This window comes from Crocuta crocuta, unplaced genomic scaffold, assembly GCF_008692635.1.
Source record: "Crocuta crocuta isolate KB4526 unplaced genomic scaffold, BGI_CrCroc_1.0 scaffold102, whole genome shotgun sequence".
In the NCBI taxonomy this organism is placed as follows: Eukaryota; Metazoa; Chordata; class Mammalia; order Carnivora; family Hyaenidae; genus Crocuta; species Crocuta crocuta.
In genome coordinates, this window is record NW_027530019.1 from 11,794,530 (window position 1) to 11,803,365 (window position 8,836).

At 41.4% G+C, this 8,836-nt stretch overlaps 1 protein-coding gene and 1 pseudogene across 1 annotated transcript in view; one reads left to right on the forward strand and one right to left on the reverse strand.

Moving 5' to 3' along the window:
* MGA (MAX dimerization protein MGA) overlaps window positions 1–8,562 on the reverse strand; it is a 165,031-nt gene extending 156,469 nt beyond the window's left edge. The window contains exon 1 of the mRNA XM_077764615.1: window positions 8,523–8,562. The gene's annotated coding sequence lies outside the window, so the exon portion shown is untranslated. The remainder of the gene's footprint in view (window positions 1–8,522) is intronic.
* LOC144231776 (small ribosomal subunit protein uS12 pseudogene) lies at window positions 1,908–2,344 on the forward strand (annotated as a pseudogene).
* Window positions 8,563–8,836: the final 274 nt, after the last annotated feature.

Consider the following 8,836-nt stretch of genomic DNA (forward strand, 5'->3'; position numbering starts at 1 on the left):
CGTTAGTACTCTGTCTCATCATTTGAAATGATCCATGGTGGCATGGCACACTCCTTAACATTCAGGTCTCTTTATGCTCAAGCATTCAGAGAAGCCTTATCTGACAACCTGTCTTTTTTTTAATTCTTTTAAATGTTTTATTTATTTCTGAGAGAAAGAGAGAGAGACAGCATGAGCATGGGAGGGTCAGAGAGAGAGGGAGACACAGAATTTGAAACAGGCTCTAGGCTCTGAGCTAGCCGTGAACACAGAGCCCGACGCAGGGCTCAAACCCACAAACCATGAGATCATGACCTGAGCCCAAGTCAGATGGTTAACTGACTGAGCCACCCAGGCGACCCACCTGACAACCTATCTTAACCACCAAACTCACCATCACCACTCACTATTCTATCATACTATTTTCTTCACACCATTTTTATAACATCTGAAATCATATTATTTATTAGTCAAGGGTCAAACCAGAATATAAATTCCATGAGAAAAAGGAGTTATTCACTGCTCAATCCCTAGACCTAGTAGAATACCTGGCATACGATAGGGCTCATTAATTACTTGTGGAATGAACAACCTAATTGGTCTAATCTTAAAATATTTATATTTTGGGGGGAGCCTGGGTGGCTCAGTCAGTTAAGCATCCGACTTCGGCTCAGGCCATGATCTCATAGATTGTGGGTTCCAGCCCCGGGTCAGGCTCTGTGCTGACAGCTAACTCAGATCCTGGAGCCTGTCTTTGGATTCTATGTCTCCCTCTCTCTCTGACCCTCCCCTGTTCGTGCTGTCTCTCTCTGTCTCTCAAAAATAAATTTTAAAAAACCATTAAAAAAAATTTTTTTTAAGATATTTCTATTTTTTTAGTCCCCCCCCCTCCCCCGAGAAAGAACACACAAGCAGAGGAGGGGCAAAGAGAGGGAGAGAGAATCCCAAGCAGGCTCCACACCATCAGCACAAAGCCCAATGCAGGGCTTGATGCCACAAATCACGAGATCACAACCCGAGCCAAAACCGAGAGTCAGGCGCTTTACCAACTAAGTCACCCAGGTCCTTCAATCTTATTTATATTTTTCTCCTGTCATGCATAACTGAATAATTGCTTCCCCACTTTTGGATTTAGGTCTATTTCATGATTATCAGGCTTTTCTTCCTAGAACAGAGATCTAAAATAGTTTAAAGACTGTTAAAACAAGCTATACTATACTAATGCCTTTAATTCCTTTCTATAATTAGCCCTGCCAGCAACTTGTTCAGTTATTTTCTTTGAACATACATCCATTATCCTCTTTCTACATTATCAGAATTTTCAACGTACTGCTTATTATAAATACTATAAATACTGACTGACATAACCATAAAGAAGGTTATAACATTTTTTACATTACAAGTAACACAAATTTTGGGGTTTTTTTTTTTAAGAAAAACATAAGAAAAAGTACCAAAAAGGACATATAGAAAAGCAAACATTTAAGAAAACAAATTCAGGGGCGCCTGGATGGCTCAGTTGGTTAAGCATCCAACTTGAGGTCAGGTCATGATCTCACAGATCCTGAGTATGAGCCCTATCAACGTTGGGCTCTCTGCTGTCAGTACGTAGCCTGCTTTGGATCCTCTGTCTCCCTCTCTCTCTCCTCCTCCTCCATTCATTCTCTCTCAAAACTAAAATAAACATTAAAAAAACATATTTCAAAATATACACTAAAAAAAGAATTCACAAGCAGGTAATGAAGGTCAACACCAAGAGTAACATGTTGTGCTGATAGTATGTACTCTAATCCCAATCTAATCATGAGAAAAATACCAAATCCCAACTGAGGGACAAATTACAAAATACTGACCACTACTCTTCAAAACTGTCAAGATTATCAAAATAAAGTCTCAGCTCTTTTGCCCAGGCCCGTGGCACTGGCAAGATGGGCAAGTGTCATCGTCTTTATATTGCCAAGAAGCTCCATAGCCCTAGACGGGATCAGAAGTAGCATGGTAAACAGTACAAGCAAGCCCATTTAGGTACAGTCCTGAAGGCCAACCCTTTTGGAGGCACTTCCCATGCATAACGAATTGTGCTGGTAAAAATAGAAGTTGAAGCCAAACAGCCAAATTCTGCCATCAGGAACTGTGTCAGAGTCCAGTTGATCAAGAATGGCCAAAAAGAAAAAACCACAGTCCTTGTATCCAATGATGGTTGTTTGAATGTTATTAAAGAAAATATGAGTTTCTAGCTGTTGGATTTGGTCACAAAGGTCATGCTGTCGGTGACATTCCTGGAGTTCGTGTTAAGGCTATCAAAGTAGCCAATGTCTCTCTTTTCGCCTTATACAAAGGCAAGATGGAAAGGCCAAGATCTTAAGTTTTGATAGTGAAAACATGAGAATAATAAACTTTCATATGCCAAAAAAAAGTCTGAGAAACTATGATAACTAAGAGAATCTCAAAGAGACATAATTACTAAAAGTACATGGCTGTGTAATAGTTCTAAAAGGCAATAGCTTCATGTGACCTCTCTGGGGATGCCTTGGAAGATCAAGCAACCAGCTTTGTTTGCAATGAAGCTATGGCCATCTTGATAGCACATTCCTTATTTGTTTTCACTTTTCCCCTACCTCATTTCCTTTTCCCCTCTCACACTTTCTTCACTGGAATTTCACCCATTAATAAAGAATATACCAACATTACCTACAATAAACAAATTATGGAAACCATCCAAGTGTCCATTGATTGATGAATGGATAAAGATGTGGCATACATACACATACACAATGGATATTTCTCAGCTAAAAAAAAAAAATGAAATCTTCTCATTTGCAATGACATGGATGGAACTAGAGAGTACCATGCTAAGCAAAATAAGTCAGTCAGAGAAAGACAAATACCATATGATTTCACTCATTTTGTAGAATTTAAGAAACAAAACAAATGGGAGGCACCTGGCTGGCTCAGTCAGTGGCATATAAGACTCTTGATCTCGGGGTTGTGAGTTTAAGCTCCACATTGGATGTAGAGACTACTTAAATAGATATTTAAAAAACAAAAACAAATGAGCAAAGTAAAAAACGGGGAGAGAGAGGCAAACCAAGAAATAAACTCTTAACTATAGAGAACAAGCTGATAGTTACTAGAAGGGAAGGTGGGGGAATGGTTAAATAAGTGATAGGGTGTTATGATGAACACCTTGGTGATATATCAAAGTGTTAAATCATTATGTTGTAAGTTATATTACACTGTGTGGGGCGCCTGAGTGGCTCAGTGGGTTGAGCGTCCAACTTCAGCTCAGGTCATGATCTCACAGTTCATGGGTTCAAGCCCCGCGTCAGGCTCCGTGCTGAATGCTGGCTCAGAACCTGGAGCCTGTTTCGGATTCTGTGTCTCCTTCTCTCTCTGCCCCTCCCCTGCTCATGCTCTGTCTTACTCTGTTTCTCAAAAATGAATAAATGTGGAAAAAAAAATTAAAAAATAAAGAAATGTTTAAAAAAAATTACACTGTGTGTTAGTTAACTAACTAGAATTTAAATAAAAACTTTTAAGAACTAAAGCATTAGTACATTAAAAAAATATATATATATTGTGATATCCTGGAATAGAAAAAGGACATCAGAGGGGTGCCTGGGTGGCTCAGCCGGTGAAGCGCCCAAATCTTGGTTTAGGCTCAGGTCATGACCTCAGAGTTTCATGATTTCCAGCCCCGCATGGAGCTCTATATTGGTAGTGCAGAACATGCTTGGGATTCTCTCCCTCCCTTTCTCTCTGCCCCTCCTCAACTCATGCGGTTTCTGTCTCTCTCAAAATAAATATATAAACTTTAAAAAAATAAGACAAAAGGACATTAGATAAAACTAAAGAAATCTGAGGCACCAGGTGGCTCAGTCACTTAAGTGTTCAACTCCTTGGTTTTGGCTCAGGTCATCATCTCATGGTTCCTGGGTTCAAGCTCAGCTGGTTTTGGCTTGAGTCAGGATCTTATGGTTCCTGGGTTTGAGTTTGGCACTGAACTTGGGGTTCATCCAACTTGGGATTCTTTCTCTCTCACTTTCTTTCTGCCCCTCCCCTGGTCACACACTCATGCTCTCTCTCAAAATAAATAAATAAACTTAAAAAGAATAAAAACAGAAGCTAAAAAGGGGGCACTTGGGTGGCTCAGTCAGTTAAGCGTCCAACTTTGGCCCAGATCATGACCTTGCGGCTTAAAGGTTGGAGCCCCACGTGAGGCTCTGTGCTGCCAGCTCAGCGCATGGAGCCTACTTCAGATCCTGTGTCTCCCTCTCTCTTAAAAATAAATAAACATTAAAAAAATTTTTTTAAAGAAATCTTATTATACTAGAGACTTTAATTAATAATAATATATCAATACTCATCAATAATAACCAATGCTCATTGGTTCATTTTTTACAACACATATACCATACTCACATAAGATGTTAACATGGAAAACTGGGTGTTGGGTATATAGAAACTACATGATCTTTGCAGTTTTTCTATAAATCTAAAACTGTTCTAAAAAATGTTTATTTTTTAGGGGCGCCTGGGTAGCTCAGTCGGTTGAGTGTCTGACTTCAGCTCAGGTCATGATCTCACAGTTCGTGGGTTCANGTGACACAGGGCTCAAATTCACGAACCCAGAGATCATGACCTAAGCCAAAGTCAGACGCTTAACCAATGGACTTACCCACGCAGTCACCCCTAATGTATGCCATTTTATTTTTTACAATGTTTTTAATATTTTTATTTTTGAAAGAAACAGAGTGTGAGCAGTGTAGGGGGCAGAGAGAGAGGAAGACACAGAATCTAAAGTAGGCTGCAGGCTCTGAGTTATCAGCACAGAGCCCAATGCGGAACTTGAACTTGCGACCCAAGAGATCAAGACTTGAGCAGAAGTCAAATGCTTAACTGACTGAACCACCCAGGCGCCCCAATGAATGCCATTTTAGACTTTTATGTAAATTTAGATTTGTAGACACATACAGGGATAGTCCTACAAAAATGTGATCTACTACATAAAATTTCATAACCTTTTACTTAACAAAATATATGCTTTCTAAGTCATTAAATTTTTTTTTAATGTTTATTATTTTTGAGGAGAGAAACAGAGAGCAAGGAGGGGAGGGGCAGAAAGAGAAGGAGACACAGAATCAGAAGCAGGTTCCAGGCTCTGAGCTGCCAGCACAGAGCTTGATGCAGACTCAAACCCATAGACCATGAGATCATGACCTGAGCTGAAGTGGGCCGCTCAACCGACTGAGCCACCCAGGCACCCCTCCAAGTCATTAGAACATCATGTCTTTAGCTACAAGGTATTATCCTGTATAAAAGTACATTTATTTAACCAACCCCCCCATTATTTAACATTTAAGATTGTCCAGATTTTAGCTATGATAAAAAATAGTGCAAAAACAATTCTTAAACATCTTTACAAACTTACAAATTAACCAAGAAGAGAAGCTGCTGCGTTAAAGGGCACACAGGTTTTTAATGCTTTTAATAGGTAGAGCCAAAATGCCCTTCAAAAAGGATGTTCAAAGATAAATATCCACTAACAGCAGTGTATGTGTGCCAATTTCCTCACTCGTATGCCAATACAATATTAACACTTTATTACATACACACTACCAGATAGGGTGGGGAAAGTGGAGGAAGTTGTTTTGTGTTGTTTGTTGTTTTGTGTTACTTGTTTATAAATGAAAACTAATGTATTTATCTTTAGTTATTTTTCACCATCTATTCATGTCTTTTGCCCATTTACTAGATACATTAAGATCATTAAACTTATAAATTCAACACATGATGCAAATTTTCCCCCCACAATCTGCCTGGCCTTGCTCATCACTGGATCCCCTACAGCTGAGAAAATGCCTGTCACATGGTAAGCACTCCATAAATGTGTTAAACAAATACTAAGCGAATAAATTTGTCTTTATGATGTTTTTACCAACTACAGGTTGTTAATTCAAACAATATGCACCATTTTATGGATTCTGCCTTTGCAGTCATGCTTAGAACAGCTCATCCCATTTCAAGATTGGAAAAATGTTTACCCATTTTTTTAAAGTAGCAACTTCCGACTTCACATTTTTTTAAAGATTTTATTCTTGGGGCACCTGGATGGCTCAGTCAGTTAAGTGTCGAACTCTGGCATGAGGTCATGATCTCCCAGTTGGTGGGTTAGAGCTCCCTCCACCTGAGGTTTTGTGCTGACAGCTCAGAGACTGGAGTCTACTTTAGATCCTGTGTCTACCTCTCTCTCTACCCCTCCCCGCACTCATGAGCACACTCTCTCTCTCAAAAATAAATTAGCATTAAAAAATTATTAAAGATTTTATTTTTTTAAATGTTTTATTTATTTCTGAGAGAGAAAGAGCACGAGCAGGGGAAGGTCAGAGAGAGAGGGAGACACAGAATCCGAAACAGCCTCCAGGCTCTGAGCTAGCTGTCAGCACAGAGCCAGATGCAGGGCTCGAACCCACAAACCGGGAGATCATGATCTAAGCTGAAGTCAGACGCTTAACGGACTGAGCCACCCAGGCGCCCCTTAAAGATTTTATCTTTAAGTAATCTCTACACCCAACATGAGACTTAAATTTACAACCCCAAGATCAAGAGTCAAATACTCTACCAAAAAAGTCAGCGAGGCACCCCCTGACTTCACATTTTATATTTAAGTACTTAATTCACGTTGATTTTATTTACATTTTAAGCTAAAATTCCATTTTATTTTTTTCAGTTAGCCAATTGTTCCAACACAGTTTTGAAATTCCTTCTCAACTAATGTGAAATGCCATCTTTATAATACTAAATAGCTTTATTTATTTCTAAATTTATTATTCTGTTCCAATGCTCTATTCCAGAGCTACTATTGTTTCATGATAGGATAGTTTTATTTGTATACTCACTAATACAAGCCCACACACACACTTTACTTTCAAAACTATTCTTACTTTATAGGGTCATTCTTCCAAATGAACTTTGGAATCATTCTGTCAAATTTTTCAAAAGGTATTATGGTTGGAATTCTGTGAAATTACCAGCCATATGAGCTAGTTCAAGTTACTTATTCTCTGTTGCTATTCTCCTTGTTGGTAAAATGGAGAAAATAGTACCACCTCATAGGTTTGTTAACAAAACTAAAAGAAGGCATATAGAGTATTAAGCTAGAAAGATGTTAACTGTCATTATAATTGTTTAAAAATGGTAACTATTGTTATAATGATTACTCAAAAAATGTTTTCCAAACTGTGCTCCCACAAAACTCAAAGGCCCTTTAAGTTACATCAAAGGGTAACACAAAACATAAGCAGTGATACGAAAAACACACGTCTGCATCATTTCACTAAAGCCCTGACTCTCGGTAAAATGAGGAGCTGGGAGCAGAAACCATGAAAAACATCAAAGGTTCGTGGAAGGAAGCCTCAAAAATTTTACAAATATTGGCCTACCAAGTGGAGAAGACGACTTCTAGGTCCTTCTAGTCAGCTTCATAGGACATTAGCAAATCCCTTCTACTTGTTTCCTAGCTCCACCATTAAGGACAATACTACTTACCTCCTGGTCTCTTTCCAGGCAACAGAGATTAGCCCTCTAAAACACAATACTTTTCAAATGACTGAGTGCGAAGGCACAGAATATAAATGCAATTGATAAATATGGACAAATATGCCCAGAATATTAAATGAAACTACATCCAGGTTTCCTACATCAATGCAATGATGGGAGGGATGGGGGGTGGCTTCTGGAGACAGACTTATCTTTTCGTTGTTAATTCTTTTGTTATCTGCATAACATTGGGATTCGGTAGAGGTCACATACCACAGGAAGGACTTAAAAAAAATCGTACACAAAATACAAATGAGAAAATGGAGGATGGGAACGGCAACAGGGCTTGCTCATTACAAAAGTAGCCAAAGGCCTAGACCCCTAATTCCTAGACCACAGCTCATTCCACCACACCATACAGCCTCTCGCCGACGCTTGCCACGCTTCGAAGTGGGAGGAGCAAAAGCAGACGGATCGGGCCGCAGCAAAGACGCTAAAGAAAACCACAGGTCGGCTCAGTCGGAGGCACGTGACTGGCCACGCCTCTCCCCTACCACCCTCCCCCTTCCCCGCGCCAGCAGCACGCGCTGCCAACCTCATCATGTGACCTTCACGCGGCCCCAGCGCTCCCCCTGCTAGGCGACTCTTTCCAGCAGCCATTTTGCAGAGAACTTGCCGTCCGTGCTCACAGCAGGGCAGGACGCCACGAAAACCCGGGGCCAGATTCTACAGGCTGCACACGCGCTTCGAAAGTGCGCTCGCACCGTGAGGGCTGAGCCGAACCTCACAGAACACGTCGCACCCCGGGGCGCCGGGGAAAGCTGTGGGTGCGCCTCAGCCTGCGATTGGCTGTGGCATCCACGTGATGCCACGGCCCCCCCCTCCATTTTCTCCTAACGCCCCCCCACAAAAACACCCAGACTCTTAACACCTCGCGCCAAGTACACGCCACTGGGCGCGTGGGTACCAACGGGGCGCGTGGCAACCAAGGCGCCTGCGCGTACCTGCCAGGGCCGACCGGAACGGGCCCACGCGCCGCTCCGCTCACGGATCCCGGAATCCTCGCGCTGCCGGACCACCCGGCTAGTCATTGGCCGCCAGGTTTGGTCACGTGTTAATCTCAGGACCGCCCCTAACCGCTAATCACCTGGCACCGTGCTCGAAGCGGCGCCGAAAGTCATTCGCACGCGGAAAGGGAGGGTAGTTAAAGGATCTTCTTTTTTGCCGCTTTGGTGTTACATTCGTAAAGGGGAAACGAGAAAGCCGGGTCTCAAAACTAAGTAAGCTCACACCTACCGGTTTAACTTCGCGTGCCTCT